The sequence below is a fragment of the Dendropsophus ebraccatus genome, chromosome 15, assembly GCF_027789765.1.
Source record: "Dendropsophus ebraccatus isolate aDenEbr1 chromosome 15, aDenEbr1.pat, whole genome shotgun sequence".
Lineage (NCBI taxonomy): Eukaryota > Metazoa > Chordata > Amphibia > Anura > Hylidae > Dendropsophus > Dendropsophus ebraccatus.
Window position 1 is genome coordinate 57400818 of NC_091468.1, and position 24813 is coordinate 57425630.

The following is a 24813-nucleotide window of genomic DNA, read 5'->3' on the forward strand; positions in this document are numbered from 1 at the left end:
GGTCATTTTGCAGGGCTCTGACAGTGTTCTTCCTGTTTCTCTTTGTACAAAGGCGGAGGTAGTGGACCTGCTGCTGGGTTGTTGCCCTCCTACGGCCTCCTCCACGTCTCCTGGTGTACTGGCCTGTCTCCTGGTAGCGCCTCAAGCCTCTGGGCACTACGCTGACAGACACAGCAGACCTTTTTGCCACAGTCCGCATTGATGTGCCATCCTGGATGAGCTGCAATACCTGAGCCATTTGCGTGGGTTGTAGAGTCCATCTCAAGCTACCATGAGTGTGAAAGCACCACCAACATTCAAAAGTGACCAAAACATCAGCCAGAAAGCATAGGTACCAAGAGGTGGTCTGTGGTCCCCACCTGCACAACCACTCCTTTATTGAGTTTGTCTTGCTAATGGTGCGTTTACACAGGCAGATTTATCTGACAGATTTTGGAAGCCAAAACCAGGAATGGATTTGAAAAGAGAAGAAATCTCAGTCTTTCCTTTATGACTCGTTCCCAGTTTAGGGTCTGTTTCTGGCTTTGGCTTCAAAAATCTGTCAGATAAATCTGCCTGTGTAAACGCACCATAAGTGCCAATAATTTCCACCTATTGTCCATTCCATTTGCACAACAGCAGGTAAAATTGATTGTCAATCAGTATTGCTTCCTAAGTGGACAGTTTGATTTCACAGAAGTTTTACTTACTCAAATTTGTTTTGTGTTGTTTGTGTTCCCTATTTTTGTTGAGAATTGTATATAGGGAGCAATATTATAGTTATATTCTTGTATATAGGAGCAGTATTATAGTAGCTATACGAACTGGAGAGAATGGAACGGCTGCACATCCCATCTATGGCTGATACTAATGCCGCTAGGCCTATATTAAAAATCAACACCAGAGTGTCTGTATATGAATTGATCAAGCCATATTGCCCCGTGTACCACCGCGCAGGTCCTCTGGTCCACACGGGTCCCTACGCTAACTCCACACCGTGTCGGTCAGCGACCGCCAACCCCGCAAAGCGTGCACATGCAGGGAAGGGAGGCCATGGAACGGCCCTGCAACCCCAATGTCACTGGACCAGACCCAAAAAGCCCCACCAAAACCCAGCCAGCACCACCGGCGGGGAAGGCTGCCCCCAAACGACACAAGTGCGGTGGTACACGGGGCAATATGGCTTGATCAATTCATATACAGACACTCTGGTGTTGATTTTTAATATAGGCCTAGCGGCATTAGTATCAGCCATAGATGGGATGTGCAGCCGTTCCACTCTCTCCAGTTCGTGTATTATAGTAGCTATATTCTTGTATATAGGGAGCAGTATTATAGTAGTTATATTCCTGTATATAGGAGCAGTATTATAGTAGTTATATTCTTGTATATAGGGGCAGTATTATAGTAGTTATATTCTTGTATATAGGAGCAGTATTATAGTAATTATATTCTTGTATATAGGAGCAGTATTATAGTAATTATATTCTTGTATATAGGGAGCAGTATTATAGTAGTTATATTCCTGTATATAGGAGCAGTATTATAGTAGTTATATTCTTGTATATAGGAGCAGTATTATAGTAGTTATATTCTTGTATATAGGGGCAGTATTATAGTAGTTATATTCTTGTATATAGGAGCAGTATTATAGTAGTTATATTCTTGTATATAGGAGCAGTATTATAGTAGTTATATTCTTGTATATAGGGGCAGTATTATAGTAGTTATATTCTTGTATATAGGAGCAGAATTATAGTAGTTATATTCTTGTATATAGGAGCAGTATTATAGTAGTTATATTCTTGTATATAGGGAGCAGTATTATAGTAGTTATATTCTTGTATATAGGAGCAGTATTACAGTAGTTATATTCTTGTATATAGGAGCAGTATTATAGTAGTTATATTCTTGTACATAGGAGCAGTATTATAGTAGTTATATTCTTGTATATAGGAGCAGTATTACAGTAGTGATATTCCTGTATATAGGGGCAGTATTGTAGTAGTTATGGAAAGCAAAGGAGGATGCGGTGCTGCGGGGTTTCCTTGTCATGATATCAGGTGCCTGAGTCTGTCATCCCCCAGTGCATACTATACAGTTGTAGCGCACTGTCCACACCTATGACGTGGTTACTACATCTGTGTCACACATGTCGATGGCCTGGCCAGTGCGGGGTTAATGTCATGTTTCTCAATTGCTTTATCTGGAAGTATCTGATAGTAGCTGCAGCTGAGTTCACCGTGACCTTGTTCTGAACATTAAATCACACGTCTGACCAACACATGGAAAGCCGCAAAGAGCGGCTTTATCTTCAAAGCTGCAGGAGAAATACTCCTATCTGACATGTTTTCTGCTCATATCTCAAGTATTTATTGATCCTTCTATATGTATATAACGCTCTGTGCCTCATTATATAACATATCCTACAATTACTGACCAATGGAATCAATGGGAGATGGTTCTTCATGTAAAACTGTGAACAGCAAATTTATCTTCAGAGCTGCGGGAGAAATACTCCTATCTGACATGTTCTCTGCTCATATCTTACGTATTTATTGATCCTTCTATAGATATAAAACGCACCGCAGCAATTGCAACAGTCAGTAAATATCTTCTATTATATAACATATACTGCAATTAGTAATCAATAAAATCAATAGGAGATGGTCCTTCATGCAAATCTGCAGTGATCTTGATGTAAACCCGGAAAGTTAAATTGGTAAGCATGATGCCAACTTTTTCTCATAGTGACTTCCCGGAGTCTACATCACAGCACATCCAGAGCCCTGGGAGCCTATGCAGCTACATCACAGCATAGCCATGGGTGGAGGGCCCTGGGAGCCTGTGCAGCTATATCCATGACTGGGGGGCAGAGGGCTTTGCAGCTTTATCCATGACTTGAGGTTAGGGGGGGGGGCTGTGCAGCTGTATGCATGAGTAAAGTTTGGATTCTTCACCTTTTCATGAGATTGTGGATGGTTTATCCATCTTATTGGGATATGGTGGATGGTCTGTCCATCCTAAAGTGATATAGTGTATGGTTTCTCCATCTTAAAGTGATACTGGTGGATATGTTTCCTCCATCTTATTGTGATATGGCAGATGGTTTCTCCATCTTATTGTCATATGACAGATGGTTTCTCCATCTTATTGTGATATGGCAAATGGTTTGTCCATCTTATAGTAATATGGTGCATGGTGTCTCCATCTTTTTATGATATAGTGGATAGTTTCTCCAACATTATTTGATACTGGCATATGGTTTCTCCATCTTATTGTTATATGGTGGATGGTTTCTCAGATGTACTGTGGTATGGCAGTTGTTTTCCCTATCTTAAGCCCCTATTACACGGGGCTATATTGAGGAGCAAACAATCGCTATCGGCTCTCGTTTGCTCCTTGTTCCCCGCTCCCTGTGAGCGAGTGAGAGACGGGGGGCTGCAGAGAGCTGCGGAGGGGCTGCCCGGGTGATTGCTAGATCGTCCGGGTAGCCCATAGCAGATAGCAGCAGATATTCCACGGCCCAACATGTTGAAAGACAAACAACAGCAACGTTCAGCCGACATCGTTCATGTCGACTGATCGTTGTCTTCTATTACACCAGACGATTATTGACCATAACACCCGATATCAGCCAAATATGGCCGATAACCGTTTTCATTGTAATAGGGCCTTTATTGTGATATGGCAAATGGTTTCTCCATCTTTTCATGATATGATGGATGGTTTCCCCATCTTATTGTGATATAGCAGATGGATTCTTCACCTTTTTTATAAGATAGCGGATGGTTTCTCCATCTTATTGGGATATGGTGGATCGTCTGTCTGTCTTATTGTGATATGGTATATGGTTTCTCCATCTTATTGGGATATGGTGGATCGTCTGTCCGTCTTATTGTGATATGGTATATGGTTTCTCCATCTTAATGTGATACTGGAGGATGATTTCTCCATCTTATTTTGATATGGCAGATAGTTTCTCTGTCTTATTGTTACATATAGTTTTTCCATCTTATTGTGATGTGGTGGATGGTTTCTTCATCTTAGCGTGATATGGCGGATTGTTTCTCCATCTTGACATAATATGGTAAATGGTTTCTCCATCTTGGTGTAATATGGTAAATGGTTTCTTCATCATATCGTGATATGGCGGATGGTTTTTCCATTTTATTGTGATATGGCAAATGGTTTCTGCACTCAGTTACTGTATGTTGTGTCTCTTGGTCACGGGTTCCTGTAATGTTCTGTGTCTCCAGTTGGCGTCACCCGACTCTTGTCTCCTCTTGCCTCCATCACACAATGCCGTGTCGTTCAGAAGGAGATCGCTCAGATAAATGCTGGGTTTCTTATCAGTGTATGGGTGATAGTAGCAGATGGGGGTTCTGCACCGTCCCTGCCAGTCACGCTACCCGAGCCATCCCCCGCCCATCATCGTAGCTGCTGTGATTCATCTAGAGGATAAAGAAGAGGATTCCCTGAGTAAGAGAACAAAGAGATAAAAGGCGATAGCAATATGTGTGTAAGAGATAGCGGAGGTGTGCACAGGTGTTACCTCTCACTGTCTGATCTCTACATCCACACTGATCTTATGCAATCTGCCAATCACCACATGGAAACTCCTCCCACTATAGCAATGCTAATAATGGAAGGAGGGCCTTTTTTATGCGTCACATGACGATTTGTCATAATGACCACCTAACAATTATCAATATGATCTGACCTTGCTTCATCATGTGACAGTTCAGGCCCCTCCCCCTTGGTATGGCTCCTCCTCTTAGTCCATGTGCTGCAGTTTTTTAGTTTTCACAGGTGGTTTAGTTCATACTGACAATGTCGCAGGTTAGGAGATGCCCCATCTGAAGCAGGGAGGGTAGAAAGGAGCAATCTAGGTATCTCAGTGAGTGTGTGGGGGATGTGCAGTAAAGATGACCAGGATGACCCAAACCTATCTGGCGACCCAGCATCTGCACTGTTTATAGTAGTATTCTGGCCCTATAATTTCTGATGATATTTTTTGTTACTGTATACTCACTGTTTATGGTAGTAGCTAGGCCCTCACATCCCTGAAGATTGTTTATACTGTATACTCACTGTTTATAGTAGTATCCCGCCCCTTACATTCCTGATGACTGTATATATTTTATACTTATATATACTGAATAGTAGTACCCCAGCCCTCACATTCTGATGGTTTTATATATTGTATACTTTCTGTTTATAGTAGTATCCCAGCCCTCACATTCTGATGGTTGTATATATTGTATACTCGATGTTTATATAGGATCCTGGAGATACATAATCAGTGATTGGGCAGAGATAAAAGGTTTGTACCTACAAACACTGGGATGTGCCAGGACTCGCTCCCAGAGATCGGAGAGTGATGGCTCCTCATAGACTTGGCTGCAGTAAAATCACAATATAACATACAGATGCTGGAAATAGGGAGCAAGGAGAGGAGTGTAGAGAGTCGGGCAAGTCAGGGCACCGGGGTGGGCACTGATAGTGGACAACTACAGTATGACTAGTAATATTAGTGGATCCTTTGGTATCATTAGAAGGGTCCTTTGATGATATTAGTTGGGTTCCCTGTCTAAAGTCAGTAGTGGGGCCCTCTTACCAGTATTATTAGTGTGGTTCTTTGACGGTATTATTAGTGGGCCCTTCTGTCTGGTATTATTTGTGGGGTCCTCTGGTGTTATTAGTGGGGTCCTGTTGTGTCTGGTATTATTAGTTGGGTCCTCAGGTATGATTAGTGGGGTCCTCTGTCTGGTATTATCAGTTGGTTTCTCTGTCTGGTATCACTAGTGGGGTCCTCTGCCTACATGGAGGTGGGGGTGGGGCTAACTACCAAGAAAGATGCCTACTTGGGTGGCCATCTAAGAGGTGGATGACTACATGGGGAGGGTGCTAACTATCAGGAAAGATTCCTACATGGGGGGAGAGGGGTTATTTAACAGGCGGGTGCCTACATGGAGGGAGGGGGCTAACAACAATGGGGATGCTTATATGGGGATTATATCTGCTGTAAGGGGCATTACAGTGGGGTGCCTACTACATACTGGGGGGGGTTAACTACCAGGGAGATTGCATATAGGGGGCTATCTGAATTGGGGGATACTATCTACTTGGGGCTTACTACCATGGGGATGCCAATGGGGGTGATAACTACCAGGGGATTACCTACAGGAGGTAGACTACACAAGGAATACTACTTACTGGCAGTGTTACTTGAAGAGGAATTCCTACCTTAGGGTGCGTGCACACTACGGAATTGCCGCGTATAACCCGCGGCGTATTCCGTCACTCGTCCCTGCATGCAGCGGCGCGCATTTCCGCCCGTGCCATAGACACTATTCTATGCACAGGCGGATTATGCATTCCGCCGAAAGAATTGACATGTCAATTCTTTTGACGGAACGCGGAATCCGTCCGTGCACAGAATAGTGTCTATGGCACGGGCGAAAATGCGCGCCGCCGCGTGCGGGGACGAGCAACTGAATATGCCGCGGGTTATACGCGGCAATTCCGTAGTGTGCACGCACCCTAACAGGGAGACTACCTACAGGGGTTAGCTAAATGGGGGATACTTCCTACTTTGGCGCATGCACAGGGAGGCCTAACTACTATATAGATGCACACATGGGGTCTATACTTGGGCACAGGGGGACCTAACTACTATATGGAAACAGAGGGAACTTACTACTATATGGGGACCTAGGGAGACCTAATTATATGAGGTTCGGGCACAAAGAGCACCTATAATATATAGAGACACAGAGGAGCCTACTATATGGGGGCACAGAGGCCTAGAAAGTTTTAATCTTTATATGAGAGACATAGGGGTCTAATTAATATATGGAGGCAGAGGGGCCTAATTACTATATGGAGGCACAGAGGGGCCTAAACTACTACATGGGGACACAGAAGGGCCTATCTTCTATATTGAGACAGTGATGGGGCTTTTTTATTATATGAGGACATAGATGGGGCCTTTTCTAATAAGGAAGGGCATAGAGGTAGCTTAAATACTGTTTAAGGGTCCAAATTGGCCCAAAATACTACACACGGGTACAAAATGGATTGAATGGTCCTTGATTGTGGTATTCAGTACGGAGGTGTGGGTAGCAGCGTCCCTTCCTTGATAGTGTGTTTTAAAAAGGAGTATGGCTTAGGAAAATGCCGTAACGGCATTAAAACACGTATTGATAAAGAATTTCTATAAACCACTATATGCACCTGCACTTTCTTCTGATTCTGCGCAAAAGACTTATGGGATCCATTTTGTTCCTGTTTGCATGTCCTGTGTGTCAGCACCCTTTCCCCAGTCTGGCAGTGGATCAATTATTCAAGTTCACTTTAGAGTTCTGCCTGCATATCAGCACAACTCCACCAGGTTAGTGCGGTTAACACTTTCTCTGCTGTTGTTTGCACTTTGTTAGCTGATACTACACCACAAGGTGCCCCCTTGTGCTTTTATTTTCTGTCTGTTTTTAAATCAAAGAGAAGAAATCCTGTCCAGTCTAGTATAGACTGAGGGGCACGTAATCCGCCTTCTTCCATAGTTAGCCCTCTGTGTCCAGGACCATTTAGAGTACATCTGCAGCGTATAGGAACAGTTTCTCCACCAATGGGGAACTAGCCCAGGTTTAGCTCTTTTTTTTATAATTGTATATTTATTGAAAAATGTTTCACATTTTTAAACACTAAAAACAATAGCCATATTCCAAGTGCTAACAGAAGTCAGGAAGATCAAAGTCCAATACAAATACAAGTCCTTGAGAACCAAGGGTTCTAAGATAACAGACCAAAACAGTTTTCATCCATAATACCAGTAAACACTGTGTATAGCCCTCGGTATAACATAATTGAGAAATAAGACATGGACTACAATGTTTAGGGGAGACATAAAGGGAAGAGGGGTAAGGGAAAGAAAGAGGATAAATTCTCTACCAATTTAGGTGGCAGTGGGAGAGACATGGTCATCCCAAGGAGACCAAATCAATTCAAAAGCTTCCATTGAGTTGATAAAGGAGGCCTTCATACGCTCAAGAGACTGCATTTCTTTGATTCTACCAATCACACAATTAATGGCCCTATTTCACGGGTCGTTTAGAAGAGCAAACGAGCGCTCTCAGCGCTCGTTTGCTCCTCGTTCCCCGCTCACTGCCGCCGCTATTCAACGCGGCAGCAGCGAGTGGGTGAGTGCGGGAGGGGTGGCGGGGAGGTGCGGGGGGGCTGCCCGGGTGATCGCTGATCGTCTGGGCAGCCCATAGGATACAGCAGCGTATGTTGAAAAACAAGCGACTGCAACGATCAGCCGAGATGAACGATGTCGGCTGATCGTAGCACTCTATTCCACGGACAAATACGGACGATAATCGTTCCGTGGAATAGGGCCTTAAGAGAGGGGGAACAATTTGCTTCCAGGCCCTGGCAATCAGCAGTTAGTATAATGCTGCGTTTACACGAATCGATAATTTGCCCAATCAATCGTTTAACGATTTTGAAGCAACAATGTGGTTTATATAACGATCAGCGTTTACACGAATAAATCGTTAGAAAAAATGTTAGAATATTCGTAAGAAAAATCGTTATTGCGATTGTTTTTAAGATCGCTTAAGCCCATCTTTCACATAGGGTGAATCTTTGAAAGACTGTTTACACGAAGCGATCTGCGAATTTTTAGTGAACGACGATCGACGATTTGAGAACATGTTGAAAGATCAAAATGAAAGATTTCTCGCTTGTCGCTTGATCGTTTGCTGTGTTCACATGGAAGGATCATAGCTCAAATGCAATCGTTATTGCGAAAATTCGAAAGATAATCGTTCCGTGTAAACGCAATTTGGAGGCTTTTGCCCCCATCGTTTTAGGAGGTAGATTAAGAAGGCAAAGTACTGGGTCTAGGGGGGATATTTTTGTTTAAAAGCCTAGTAGCTAGTTCACATACTTCAGACCACAATCCCTTAATAAGGAGAAATTCCCAGAAAATATGATACAGTGATCCCACCTCCCTCAGGTAGCGCCAGCAAAGTGGAGAAATAGAGTTATACAGTTTGTGGAGAAGTTCAGGGGTGGGGTATGGTACCACATAATCATTACCTTGTAATTCGCTTCCTTGTAAGTTGTACAGATCGATGATGTGGCAGCCTTATCCCAGATAATACTCCAGCATTCTGGGGGAAGTCGTCTACCCAACACCGATTCCTATCGATCCATATACTTATGTCTAATCGGGGTGTCCCCCACAGAAGAGTTGAGAATATTATATATGGCCAATATAAGCCCCTTAGTAGATGTTCCCATGCGAACCAATTGCTCAAAAGCCATCGGTTTAGTAATCGTTAGTTACCCTAGTCGGTCCATCACAAACGTTAGAGAAACGTTCTCTAATAGCTATTTCATTCCTCTCCACCAGCTTCTCAAAGGAGAGTAGTGTACGGGATAAGGGGTCCACAATATCCACAAACTGAAACAATCACCTAGAGGACCACGTCTTAACCATAGCGGAATCTAACCTCAAGGAGTTAAGAGGGGAGGCAGAAGAAAACTGCTCAAATCTGAAGGCACAGGCCGACCAAACTGAAAGCATAAAACGCATTGGACCCAGGAGAGAAAGATGGGAGTAGCAGGGAGGAGACTTATGCCAAACAAAAGAATTAGGGTGAAATAGGGGAAACCATATCTGCTCTATTTCCACCAATTTTTTGTAGGCATGATACTTAGACCAAGCCACAATCTATCTCAAGTGGGCTGCCCAATAGTAATACTGTATATTAGGAACTGCCAATCCCCCCTGGGTTTTACTGCTTATCATGAAAGTCTTTGGAATGCGGGGCCTTCCCGAATGCCATATGAATTTGAAAATGGCACTCTGGATAGCCTTAAGCTCTCTTACAGGTATACGCACCGGTAAGGTCTCAAAATGGTAGAGAAGTTTTTGGAAGCACATTTTAACTGAAGCAATACGACCCAATAGGAACAAATAATGTGAGGACCACCAGGTTTAGCTCTTATACAGAGTAGTGCTTAGTTCTGGGTCTTGTTATCTATCCTACAAATGTGTTTTTGCCAAGTCTCCTGCACAAGAGAGAGTTGCCTCAAGGCCTCACCCTTGTGGCCAGATGCCTGCTCCTGCAAAAGACAATTCCTTCACAGGTGTCTTCAACAGAATTATACCCTAAAGAGGGTCAACTAACGTTAAGGGGGATCCAAAACTTGTCCACACCTGGGGTGACTGAATGTTCTACAAGTATTTTCTCAGGAAGTTCTTCAGCAGACCAGAACTGTCCCCAACATGTTGGTATCTTCAACAGAATTATACCCTAAAGAGGGTCAACTAACGTTAAGGGGGATCCAAAACTTGTCCACACCTGGGGTGACTGAATGTTCTACAAGTATTTTCTCAGGAAGTTCTTCAGCAGACCAGAACTGTCCCCAACATGTTGGTTAAGTTGAAACTAAAGACAAAGTACTCCGCTAAATGTTCAATCGCCTTGGAAATTCTCAAGGGCCCGAGGCCAGTGTACCTAGAAATGGCACTTCGGCTTCTGCTCCGACTATACGTGGTATTCTCTAAACAGTGAATGGAGATATTGTTCTATCAAGATTCAAGTCTAAAGCTCACCCTGACAAAGTTCTGCACTGCCTGAACAGGTCCCCTCTGGTAGCCCCCTATCTACTCTGCAAGTCTTCTATCTAAAGGACCTGAACCGGCCTTATACTCAAAAATCAGGCGTGCCATCACACCTGTGTGCCCTCCAGGCACTGGCATCACATGACCAAACCCTAAGGTCCGGCTGTATCTCGGCCATCCACCACAGGAAGTGGCTTCACACTTCCATCTAGCAAGTGACCGGCCGTCCTACTGCTACAACATCATCCGGGCGCTCACCACAATTGACTAGATGAATCTACAGTACAAACACTTGTGTCACATTGCTGAGCCTCGTCATGTAGGGTTGCAGAGACCCCCCCCCCCACCAGGTATGCAATATGTGCAATGTGGCATTATTATAAAAGCAGCATTGTGTTTCAGTGATTAGCAGCATAGCGACTCAGTGGTTAGGAGCACAGAGGCTCAGTAGTTAGCAGCATTGTGACTAAATGGTTAGTAATATGGTGGCTAAGGGGTTAGCAATATGGTGGCTAAGTGGTTAGTAGCATGGTGCCTCATCCCTTAAAGAACAAAGGGGTCGGGCAGTGATTTTCCATTACACATCATTTGTCAGTCTCAGGAGACCCCCATACACTGTATACTGACAGGGTCAGTGGTGGGTTCGGCCATCAGCATAAAGGGTATGGGGGCCTTAAGATTATAGATGTGACTGGTGACAATCTGTGTACAGCGCTGTGGAATATGTCAGTGCTATAGAAGTAAATATGTAGCATTAATTACATTAGTAAGTTTACTTTTCACATCTGGATGCAGTGGCTTTAGGCAACACCTCGGGGTGGGGGATGAGGCTCGTTCCCAGCAGAAGGCCCCAGGGTCCATCATCAGTATAATATGGGCTGGTTTTATTGATGCCCCTTGAAGGGTTTTCATCACACTGAGTCAGCTGATCTGTGTTTTTTCGGGTCTCAGACACAGCCTCAGAATGAATCAGCAGTGATGGCAGTGGTGGCGGCACTTATCTCCTGACACATCGCTCGCTTCTGGACATGTTAGAACTGACATGTAATTCACGTGCAAAGACAAGTACGAGAGGGAGCGGCGTCCGTGGCTGATAGGGGCTGTAAGCGGCAGGCACGACACCTCCACACAGCAGAGTCGCACAGCAGAGTCACACAGCAGAGCCAGTGCGTAACCCTCGCAGAGCTGCACAGCAAAGCCAGCACTTTACCAGAGGGCCACACAGCAGAGCCAGACTCCCTGATTCTGAGGGGCCCTCTCACATGGTCCTGGCCCCCATGGCTTCGTACGCCCAATCTCCTCTTTTATGTCCCCCACATTTGTCTGTAACCTTAGATACGATCAGTGTGAATCACCGTCACTATAATAACTCAGATGTTATACAGTACGGATAAGAGGGGCAATATTCCATTTATTAGGCTATGTTCACAAATGGCACAAACAGCGGCCATTGTGTGACACGGCCATATGACAGAACGGCCGCTGTCTGAGATGTTCAACCGTCCGATACTGCAGTTATGGCCGGGTGAACATCATTTCATCTTAATTGGAATACGGGCACATTCGGGTGTACCCACACTACAATTAGCCATACCAGACAATGTAAAGTACATCTGGGAACCGCACTTTACATTGTGTGCACAGTCGATTTTGTGCGGCCGCTGTTTACTGAATAGTGTCCGCACAAAATTGACATGTCAGTTTTCCGTACGGCTGAATGGAAGCCATGTCGTAGTGTATACAGTGTGTATACATTATAGCCGTGATTCCATAGGCTGTACTGTAATCGGCCGCTGCAACTTATGTTGTGTTACTGTGGCCTTATATCTTCTAAACTCCGCACCAGCTTGCATGACTGTGGCAGCTGGCTGTGGTGATGTCACAGCAATGATGTCACATAGCTATGACATGCAGACGGAGGACATAGGGACTGGCAGCATCTCTGAATGTCTGTAGGGATCTAATAAGTCTCACAGCTGAGGGTGTGTGGCAATGTATCCATTAGATAAAGACACCAGAAGTGGCAGCATCCATTTACCGACTGTCATCGATGTTCATTTTTTTTTTGGGGGGGGGGGCAGTGCTATACATACAGCTATTGAAGATATTCTAACAAACTTTGGAGGCAACCTGGCATTGACTAACTTTATTGGGGGACCCTGGTGCTTTACAGTCAAGGAAACTGCTGCTTGTTTGCTTCTTAATCAGCCATCAAGCACTTCAGGGAGAGGTTTAGTTGCAATGAAGGCTTCAGAGCACCCAAGAAATTCCATCTAGTTCTAGGACTTCTCCTAAAGAGGATTTAGCTACAGGATTTGTTCTGCACGAGTATGGCGGCAGGCAGGGGTGAAGTATGGTAGGGGCTTGGGAAAGGTGCATCCAGGACAGACGCAGGACGTACAAGGATCTGACTGCAGTACATTATTTTCTCTGATGGCGCCCCCTGCAGACCGTACAAGATATCTGCAGGAATGTTTGTCCAGAGAAGAGAAGGTAAGCACCTCCATGTGTCCTGTGCCTTCCTACAGTAAGGCCTTCTAAGACAAGTCATGTGTGGGGGGCTTCTCATCAAGGGAGGGGGCCTACAGAACACGGCCAAGAATACATAACAGCATGTACACGTCTTCCAACCTCTCCCAATCATCCTGGAACCATGTGGTGTTCTCCAGCATGATGGATGCCATGTCACAAGGCGATAGCAATAACTAAGTGGCGCGGGGGTCAAAACATTGACATTTTGGGTTCTCGGACAGAAAACCCACAAATCTGACTGAGAACCTTTAGTCAGTCCTCAAAACGGTAGAGAAAGAAAACCAGAGAGATTGTGATGAACTCCCAGAAGTGACTGGGCCGTAGAGGGCTCCATCAGCCAGTATCTGGAGTACGAGAGCTTCTCCCTCCCCCATCTCCGGGTTTGCTACCAAGTATGTAGCTGGGGAGCGGGAAAGTGTTCTACTCTGGTAACGGCCAAGAAGAATCAATAAGCAGTAGAATTTTTCAGATTTCCATCTTTTCTCTATGTGACATTGTCCCCAGCATCCTCGTACCCTGGAGATGGATACCCTGGAGTCAGGTAAGGGTTACTAGGACGCAGATTAACCTATGGCTGTGACCGGATCCTGCAACTGCACCATCGATTAGATAGCGCACAGAAATATTTTCATTGTAAAATTTTCCTTGTTACATGTGGGTCAGCAGAAGGGTCACGTAATGATGTCATCGGCAGCAGTCATGTGACCAGCATGAGATAGCAGGACGCAGCACAAGGACATTCCCAGTCTTAGGCCATGGAAGGCAGCACTGTGATTCCCTTCTAGGCAGATTAACTTCTTCCCGTCCACACTGGAATGCAATAATATGGAGAGGGATCAGTTATCCTCCCTGTATATCACATATTGAAGGGATAGATTAGTTCGGAACCAATCTTTTGCCTTTCATCTGATCCTGATCTTATCCTGTCCAATCATCAGATGGGCAGTGGTTTTAGATAAATTTCTATTTCTTAGGTTACAGATCTGGAAATCGCTCTTGTTCCCTTACTGGGGACAGATGAAACACATGATGGCAACACGTCTGTAAGTATGGGGGCATATAGGTTTGCACAGGAGCTGTGTACACAAAGCGAGAGGAGACGACACTAGCCGTGGCTGCAGAGTAGGAGATGTTGTCTGATGGGCCCCTCCCCCAGCCGCACCTTATCACTCCTCAGATTTATGCCCCTTATAAAGGGTAATTACAGGTTATCTGGGTGCAGAGCGGAGAACATCAGCGCTAATTACTACAACTCTCATCCTTAATTATAGATCTCCCTGAACATTGTGTCACATCTTACATAACAGAGCAGCGTTATATCCACACTGAGCACCGGGTCCTAATAGTGTCAGCTGTCTTCTCCACTTAGGACACCAAGAACTGCCCCTATAGAAAGTCCTCTATAGAGAGTCCAACAATTTCCTCTACAGATCAACACAGGTGCCCTAGAGATTCCTTTACAGATCCCCCCACAGGTGCTTCCTATAGAGATTCTTCTACAGCTTCCCTATAGAGATCCCTAGTGATTCCCCTATAGATCCCCCCACAGATGTTCCTATAGAGAGTCCTGGAGATTCCACTATGAATCCTCCTTTAGAGGGCCCAAGAGTTTCCCCTATAGATCCCCCCACAGGTGTTTCTGTAGAGAGCCCTGGAGATTCTTCTACAGATCCCCCACAGGTGTCTCCTGTAGTTATGTAGTTAATAAAGTTGAAAAAAGAGTCAATCAAGTTCAATATACAAGGCTACTGTGTTAATCCAGAGGAAGGCAAACCCCCCATGAGGCATGTGCCAATCCCCGTATGTGCTGGTGGTGAAACCTTCTTTCCTCTAGACGTAGAAGATGCCCCCTTGTCATGGTTATAGACCGAGGTGTAAAAAGATTCATATATTTGTACATTGTGATCAGATCGCCCCTAAGACATCTTTTTCAAAACTAAGTAACCCCAAGCTCGATAATCTGTCTTGTTACTGTAGACCACCCATTTCTTTAATGACTTTGGTCGTCCACCTCTACACGTGCTCTAGTTCAGCCATGTCTTTCTTATATACAGGTGCCCAAAGCTGTATAAAGTACAAAGTATTGAGGGCCCTGGAGATTCCCATATAGATCCCCCTATAAAGAGCCCTAGATATCAATCTATAGATCTTCCTAAAGGTGCTTTGAGTCCAAGAGATTCCTTTACAGATCCCATATAGATCTCCTACTAGTGCCCCCTATAGATATTTCTCTATAAATCCTCATACAGGTGCCCCTATACCATGCCATAGAGATTCCTGTAAAGATCACCAATAGATCCCACTATAGATTCTTCTACAGATTCCTTATAGATCTACCCACAGATCCCCTTTAGATACCACCACAGATCCCCATAGATCCACCCCTAGGTGCCCCTTGGAAATTCCCCTATAGATCTCCAATATATATTTCCACAGAACTCTTATAGCATCTGCAATAGATTCCCTACAAATACCTAAACATCTTAGTTTCTTCTACAAATTGTCTACAGATACGTACGCAGATCCCTTATATATTCTTCTAAGCATCCCGTATACATACCCTACAGATCCCTTATAAATTCTTCTTCACATCCTGTATACATACCCTACAGATCCCTTCTAGATTCCTCTACACATCCTCTATATATATACTTCATCCATAATAGATACCTCCATGTATACATACATTCACAGCTCATTTATAGATTCCCCTATAATTACCTCCACAGATCCCTTATAGATTCCTTTACAAACCACCTATAGATACCCCCACAGTCCACTGTTGATTCCTCATGGATTTTTGTACATATTCCCTATACTGTAGATACGGTCACAGATCCCCTATAGATATCTCCACAAATGTCCTATACCAAAACACAGATCTCTAACAGATTCCCCTACAGATGCTTATACAGTGGATTCAAGACCCCCCACACCCCTCAATATAGATCTCCCTATAGTGTAGTATCCAAGAATCCCCAATAGATCTATACATAAATGTAGCATTCAGTTAAGAACTGCTCATATAGTAGATTCTTGACCCCCTCCCCCACAGTGCTCCTTATAAATTCCTCTAAAAAACCTTCCAGAGATGCAACATTATTACCGGTGATCTTCATCACATTATTTGTACAGTCCCCGTGAAGACTATTGAATAGGTATTCAGACAAATGGAACACAGAAAAAAAAAAGGAAAAAATTGGTCAGCTCTCCTAGAACACTGTTCACACTAGGCAGGAGCACGTTGCCATGGCTGAAATTGCAAACACACAAAAACACAGAAAAATGCAACAGCTCACCGCAACAGCAAGATACAGACCCACCATAGACATGAAAATAATTGAAAGCAGCCCCCCCAACTGCCCAAAAAATTCCCACAAAAATAATGAGTCTCTTGGTTACTATTTGCAAACAGCGTAAACTGCCTCACCAGGTGGACTCATATTGAGGCAGACCCTACACTGTATGTACACTATGGCCTCTCCATGGCGTATAATACGCCTATGCTCTGGGCATGCAAGATCCGTCTAATACCTGCAAAAATAATTGCATCACCTTATCGTGGTGAGGCAGTTTACGCTGTTTACGCTGCAAATAGTAACCAAGAGACTCATTATTTTTGTGGGAATTTTTTGGGCAGTTGGGGGGGGGCTGCTTTTAATTATTTTCATGTCTATGGTGGGTCTGTATCTTGCTGTTGCGGTGAGCTGTTGCATTTTTCTGTGTTTTTGTGTGTTTGCAATTTCAGCCATGGCAACGTGCTCCTGCCTAGTGTGAACAGTGTTCTAGGAGAGCTGACCAATTTTTTCCTTTTTTTTTTTTCTGTGTTCCAGTTGGGGGAGTGGCTGCCTCTATTTGGTCGTGCACTTCACCTGTCTCACCCAGGTGATGCAATTATTTTTGCAGGTATTAGACGGATCTTGCATGCCCAGAGCATAGGCGTATTATACGCCATGGAGAGGCCATACAGTGTAGGGTCTGCCTCGATATGAGTCCACCTTATCGTGGTGAGGCAGTTTACGCTGTTTGCAAATAGTAACCAAGAGACTCATTATTTTTGTGGGAATTTTTTGGGCAGTTGGGGGGGGGGGCTGCTTTTAATTATTTTCATGTCTATGGTGGGTCTGTTGCATTTTTCTGTGTTTTTGTGTATTCAGACAAATGGGGCAGATTAGCCTTGGGGGCACTGTTTCATTTGTTTCTATGGCAGATGTTATCACTATTAGTGGTGAGAAGCGGTAGTACAACTAAGCTTTACAGTAAATTATTTTATGATTTGAGGGGGTCAACCCCCCCCCAGAACACAACTAGCCTCTTAGCAATTCAGTCCATTTCATATAAGTTGAGCCCCCTCCCCCAGTACTGTTTACTCTTCAGCGCTGTATAACTCGGGGCACATTGCTCTGCTCCTATGGTTGAGGTATGGCCTGTAATAGCCTGTAATACATCTGTTCACTTAAAACCCCCAGTGGGAATGTTTCTACAAGAAATTTATTTTCCAATAATTAAAACATGACATAAATTCTGCTGAACAGAGCAGGAATCCCAGATGTTCTCGCTTTGTGGTCGTTCATTATTAGTTAATGGGAGGGAGCAGAGATCCTGGGCTTGTTCTATAGGGACGGACCCCCGGCCTGTGCCCGCTGCCAGCGAATTAATGGGGGACACAGTTTACACAAAGCCTTCTCATCTATTACATTTAGTAACATGAAGTTTGTTTTTGTTCCCACTGTTCCCATGTGAAGATCTGATAAACGTCGTCTATGTACCCGTCCATTATAACAGGGAGAAGGAGACAGATGGGGTTTATGCAGGGAAATATTTTCTTTGGTCAATTCCAGTTTATTTAATAATTATGGAGGACAAACAAGAAGTTGATAGAAGTCATATAATTTCCTCACCCAATGTAGCGCTGGATTGTGACTAGGGATGGATCAGCAACAACCCAGGTGCCACTACTTATCATGACTCTGCCCTCCACAGAACTGCCTCATCTTGATATAAAAAGGCATTGGATATATGACTATCAATTCTATCAATGCTGTTATGCTCACTCAAAGGGAATCTGTCACTATGTTTATGGTGCTTTAATTGAGGGCAGCATAAACTAGTGACAGAAATGCTGAACAAATCGTTACATTACTGACATCATTCTGTTCAGCCGTTCCCCTAATATGCAAGAGAATAGGAGTCTTGCCACACTCTTCCCCCTGCCCTCCAGCTGCTGATTGACAGTTGACTGCCTATTCACAGCATGGATAGATAACAGCAAATCAGCAGCTTTTGGGCGGAGATTTCTGCGTCTCATGAATATTGAGGACTACTGAGCTCATGCACATAATGGAGAAGACTACTTATTGACCATATCTCTGGATCAGCTGCACAGAACAATGTAAGTGATACGTCATTCTGTACAGCTTCTCTGTCATTGGTCACTGGTTTATGTTACCCTTAGATAGGACAGCAGAAACCTACTGACACAGTCTCTTTAAGCAATTCAGTTCTGCCACAATGTGAACTGATCCACAGATTAATCAAGGATCCACACTCCTGAGTCACTTGATTATACCTACTTAGATCTGGAGCTATCCTTTCTGTGCAGCTCTAGTAAGTCAATAGTATAAAGACTCCACTCTACTCCACTTTTTCAGTCATTTTCGTTTTCTTATTTATTTCCTTTTGCCTGATCGTTGTCGTTTATTCCAGCCTAAAAATCATCATGTGATGACTGTGTACCAAAAATAAATAAACCTTATGCATACCTCTTCTCCCTCCCTGGTGTCCTTCTCCCTGGTTTACCCAACCTCACCTGCACTGGGGAACACAGAGAGGTATGTGTAAGGTTTATTTTTTTTATACTAGGGCGGGGGCTGCACGGACATTGCTAACAATATATATACACAGCTCTTATAGCCTTAGGGTACTATTACACGGGCCGATGATGGCCCGATAATAAATGTAAACGAGCACAGATCTACTAGATCAGCGCTCGTTTAGTGGGCCTATTACACGGCCCGATAATCGTTTAAGGGCTGCAGGGACCAATTACCGTTACCAATGTCCTTGCAACCCTTGTTTAAACTTTATACATTACCTGTCCAGGCTGCAAGGCTCCTCTTGCTCTGTGCTTCTCCCTGAGTCCGCGCGCTTCAGCCTCAGAGCGGCCTGTCTCAGCTGAGAGTCCCGCGGCGGTCCCGGCCAGTGATTGGCTGAGCGACCTGTCAGCTGAGACAGGCCACTCTGAAGCTGGAGAGCGTGGGACCCTGGGAGAAGCACAGAGCAAGAGGAGCCCTGCAGCCTGGATAGGTAATGTATTCTTCTTTGTTAATTGTCAGTGCCGGCCGCGCACCGCTATTACAGGTAGCGGTGCACGGTTGGCGCTTGACAATTATAGGTCAGAACCTATATCAACGATCAGCCGATGACAACAATCATCAGCTGATCGTTGTCTTTATTAAACGGAACGATAATGTGCCAGATAGGGCTGATTTGGCCAATTTTCATTCCATGTAATAGTACTCTAAGGTTCTACTGCACGCACCACTAGAGGGGGTAACATTGATTCACTTAATTCAGGTTTCATTATTCAATGATAATGTCATAGCCACTTATGATGATATCATGTTGTAGGGGATCGATTTTAACTAAGAATGTCAGACTCACCTCCAATACCCAAAGCTTCAAACGTGCCCTCAAAACTCATCTTTTCAAGCAGGCTTATCGGGGTCCCTAACTTAATTGTTCCCCCCATACACACACGCCAAGCACTTAGGCACTTAGCCCTGTTCATATGGCATTGGTTGGTGGCTGTTTCACCAAACGTCACCTGCACTGCCTTATTTATAAAGATGGTCGGACCATAGTAACAATGAAGAACTTCTGCCCCTCCGTCTTTTGTCTCCAACCCCTTCCTCATAGTGTGTAAGCTCTTGTGAGCAGGGTCTCACTTCTCATCTATGGCTTGATAGCTACATGTGTATGTCTGTTTTTTGTCTATGTATGTACCCCCAAAATTGTAAAATGCTATGGAATTATTATTAACATTATTTATTAACTATCATAGGGGTGAACAATTAATTTTGGGCCACGTGATGGATTGAAATGGGCACGACCAATATACTGAACTCAGTTCTGTTGGGGACGGAGTTAAAGAGGACCTGTCATCCCCCCCCCCCCCGTGCCTGGGTGACAGGCTCCCGACCCCCCCCCCCCCCCCCCCCCCCCCGCTAGAGCCCCCTATACGTACCAGATCCCGCCGGGTCCCGCTTCTTGATTCGTGTGATCCGTGTGACGGAGATATCAGCGCCCGAAGCCCGCCGCGCGCGCTCCTGAGATGAGTCCAACTCTCATAGAGAATGACTGGTGAGTCCGACGCTCTGTCATTCTCTATGAGAGTTGGACTCATCTCAGGAGCGCGCTTCGGGCACTGATATCTCCGTCACCCGACCGAATCAAGAAGCGGGACCCGGCGGGATCAGGTACGTACAGGGGGCACGAGGGTGACAGCTTTCCTTTAAGGCAGGAGTGTTTCCCAACCTTTTCCACATCAGGGCAGCACAACCAAATAATGTTCTACAAAATACAAAAAAGATCATTGAGTGACTCAAACGTGACATCTTTTTTTGATCTGAGGCGTCACATTTACTTCCGGCCCAGGGCTCCATGATGATTTCTTCCAGCTACAATTCATCTCTTAAGAACCTGCCAGACAAACATCTTAGGCTCCACACTTTTCTTTTAACTTCCTTCCCTTTTTCCTACCTATAGGCTCCCATACTCTAGTACATGGGTCTCCAAACTGCAGCCCTCCAGCTGTTGCAAAACTACAATTCCCATCATGCCTGGACAGCTAAATCCAAAGCTTTAACTGTCTAGGCATGATGGGAGTTGTGGTTTTGCAACAGCTGGAGGGCAGTTTGGAGACCCATGCTCTAGTATTATGTAAATTAGTGTCTTTTTCTGTTTTTCCTCTTCTGTTTCTTCTTTTTCTTCCTTTTTCACCTCTTCAGTTTCTTCTCTTTTTTTCCTTCTCCCCTGTTTCTTCTTTTTTCCTTCTCTGTTTCTTCTTCTTTTCTTCTCCTGTTTCTTCTTTTCCTCCTTGTTTCTTCTTCTTTTCTTCTTTTACTCCTCCTCTGTTTCTTCTCTTTTTTTCTTCCTCTTCTACGTCCTGTTTTATGACGATCTCATTCTTCACATATTCATTATATTAATGCTAAAGATTATCTTGGATAAAGGTTTAGCCAAACATAAAAGTGCCTCCTAACTGTGCACTAATCCCTTTATACTTTCCCAGCTGCTGCCTGACACTGGGCACTCATAGGAAGTGATTACTCAGATCAAGAGCTCTCAGGTCAGTGTGAATGGAGCCTTTATGGTGAAATATGCGGCCTTATTACCTGTCAGCTCTGGGTTTATACAGATGACTCTGCTGAAAGCTTAAATACTTGATGAAAATGTATAACAGTGTATCAGTGTAGACGATCCTGAGTGAGGTAACTGCAGCAACACTGCTGAAGGTCTGTTACAGTGTGTCAGTGTAGACCATCCTGTGTAAGGTACCTGCAGCACTGTCTGCCTTTATCATCCTGTTCACACAGCTGAGGGTCTGTAACAATGTATCAGTGTAAAGGATCCATTGTACACTTTCCAAAGCTCTGGGCCCTCAACTTTTCTTGTTGAGATGAGGATGAGTGAGAGAGATGGACAAGAAACAAAGAGAAGACAATGACAGGAGATAGCTTAGATATGGGAGAGGAGATGAGTGTGGCGTTTTTTCTCCCATAGACTTAAACGGGGTTGTTCCGGTTCACTCAAAAACAACATTGCTGCCTGTAAGAAATTTTTTTATGGGGTTTTTATCACATTTTGTGGTCCAGCAGCTGGGTCATGTGATGGTTGAGGGGAAATAAAAAAAAAAAAAAAAAGATACAGAAAAAAACACAAATGCATAAAAAAACACAGCATTTTTGGGGGCCTTAAAAACATCAGACAAAAATAGTTTGTGAGGGAACCCTTAGCGGCTATATTTCACAGGCAAGTTAGATCATTCTATCTATTAATAAAGGGAATCTAAGTGTTTCCTATGTAAGATATACGGAATGTATATGTTCTTATATAATCTCCGGCCTATACAGGATACTGGTGTAAAGTAGAATTGGCTTAGTTGCCCCTAGCAACCAATTAGATGCCACCTTTTATTTTCCAAGGAATCTGTAAAGAATGAAATCTGGAATCTGATTGGTTGCTAGGGGCATCTGAGACAGTTCTACTTTACACCCTTTTGATAAATCTCCCTCTATATGTTTTTATATCATCTCCAGCCTATATGCAGGGCCGTATTAACAGCTGCTGCTGCCCTAGGCACTAAACCTGAAGACGCCCCATCTTGGGGAGAGTAGGGGACAGTGTTTTCGGCCACATGCATTTCTCTACATGTAGAAACACTGTCTGAATCGCATTTTTGCTGGTTTTTAACTGCTTAAAACATAAATTGAATCAATGCTTAGAGCAGTGTGCATATTGTGTGAATAAATTCTCAGCACAGGATTGGTAGATTGGTAGGTAATAGCTCCAGACCTGAACAATTCCATCACACCTCCCCCCTCCCTCCAAAAGACAACAAATTTAAGTCTGAATGGGAGGTGGGAGACTAAAAAAATAAAAACAAACAAGTTGTTTCTTTCCCCCTGCTCCCTGCTGCTGCCCCCCTGCAAGGTGCTGCCCTAGGCACCGGACCACGGGTGCCTAGTGGTAAATACGGCCCTGCCTATATGAGATACATGGGCTCTGTTTGTTCTTATATCTCCGACCTACATAGAATGCACAGGATCTATATGTTTTTATATAATCTCCGGCCGGGATAAACACGTCAAGCTTATACAGGATACATGGGATCTGTAAATTCTTTGGTCTATACAGGATACACAGGATTTATATGTTTTTATATAATCTCCATCCTATACAAAATACACAGGATCTATATGTTGCTGCCACCTTCACCAGGGTGAGCCATCAACAACCCACCGGTATCCTAATGGTGGGTGAGCCATCAACAACCCACTGGTATCCTAATGGTGGGTGAGGCATAAACACCCCACCGGTATCCTAATGGTGGGTGATCCATCAACAACCCACTGGTATCCCAATGGAGGGTGAGTCATAAACACCACACTAGTATCTTAATGGAGGGTGAGTCATCAACACCCCACTAGTAACCTAATGGATGGTGAGTCATCAACACCCCACTGTTATCCTAATGGTGGGTGAGCCATCAACACCTCAATGGTATCATAATGGTGGTTGAGTGATCAACAACCCACTGGTATCCTAATGGTGGGTAAGCCATCAACACCCCACTAGTATCCTAATGGTTGGGTGAGCCATCAACACCCCACTAGTATCCTAATGGTGGGTGAGCCATCAACACCTCAACGGTATCCTAATGGTGGGAATGGATCTGGGTCTGATGGAGGTGGGTGCAGCAGGTCAGATGCTGAGCAGGGAACTGCAGGCCTTATCGCACTCAGATCAGCTCTTTATTTTCACTGCGGACTGCCGGCAGGTATGTGCATATTTACCTTTCCTCCCGGCCGTGGCGTGTTACTGAACGTTTACCTCCGCCATCGGTTTGTTTTGCGGAGATGTCTGTTCTGCCAGGAAACATGTCTTAATGTGCATACAACAATGTCTGAGACAAATGAAGGTAAACATGATGAAGCAGAGTGTAGTTTGTGACGGTGTAGCAGTGCCACAGGTCACCAGCGGAGGCGTTCTGGCTGCTTTGTGGTGGTATGTTGATCTCTCTGCTTCTTTATCATCATTGTATAACATGATATTCTGTGATTGCTCAAGGTTTGGCTTCTTCACCTGACTGCTATGTATTTACCCAGGAGACTGGGGTGTGAGTATGAGCGCAAGGCCCCGGGCATGGACCTTAAGTGTTATTTCATGGATATGAGCTGGCATAGATATCAACTGTTGACTTCTTATGTAAAGTTTGTTATATTATCCACACAGGGAATATCTGACGTCTTTGGCTGCCCATTCCTGATCCCTCCTCAATGGATGTAGATATAAAGAATGATCTCACTTTGGTTACCGTTCCTTGTGGACCACTAAATCCTTCTCTCAAGTCTTTCACTAACAGACCAAGAAGGCAGGACGCTCACCGACTGACCTATACGCTAATGTTCCCTGTAACTAAAGATCATATATGCACTGTTCTTTAATGCACGTATCCTGATAAAGTCTTAATAGCAACAATTATAAGTCTTGAGTGTTTTATACTAAAATGTTCTATTCCATAGCTGGTCCATGAACTAGTGAAACATTATCTGCCCTGCTGTGATGCAAGAAGTTATCCAAAGTGGACAAGCCCTTTAAGAAATGAAATTGTGCCACTTGACCTAGATGGCTACTTCTTTATCGTTGCCATGGTCTGTATTATGTCTCACACCTGTCACAGGTAAACTCGCTGTGTGACAGACCCTGGGACGTCTGCTGGCACCACTCCATCTTAGCACAACTTCTCAAGTAAAATACCTTCAAGTCAATACAACTTAAACAAGAGGTGAATTCCGAGTGGTCGGAGGAGACATAACCGCACTTCCACCTTCCTGCCGGCACTTGAAAGCTGAGATGAAATAATTCAGGGTGCTGATAAG

At 44.3% G+C, this 24813-nt stretch overlaps 1 long non-coding RNA gene across 1 annotated transcript in view; it reads left to right on the forward strand.

Moving 5' to 3' along the window:
• The window catches only part of LOC138774412 (uncharacterized), a 72401-nt gene extending 47997 nt beyond the window's left edge, over nt 1-24404 (forward strand). Inside the window, exon 3 of the long non-coding RNA XR_011360308.1 lies at nt 24167-24404. This is a non-coding gene — a long non-coding RNA (uncharacterized lncRNA). The remainder of the gene's footprint in view (nt 1-24166) is intronic.
• Nucleotides 24405-24813: the final 409 nt, after the last annotated feature.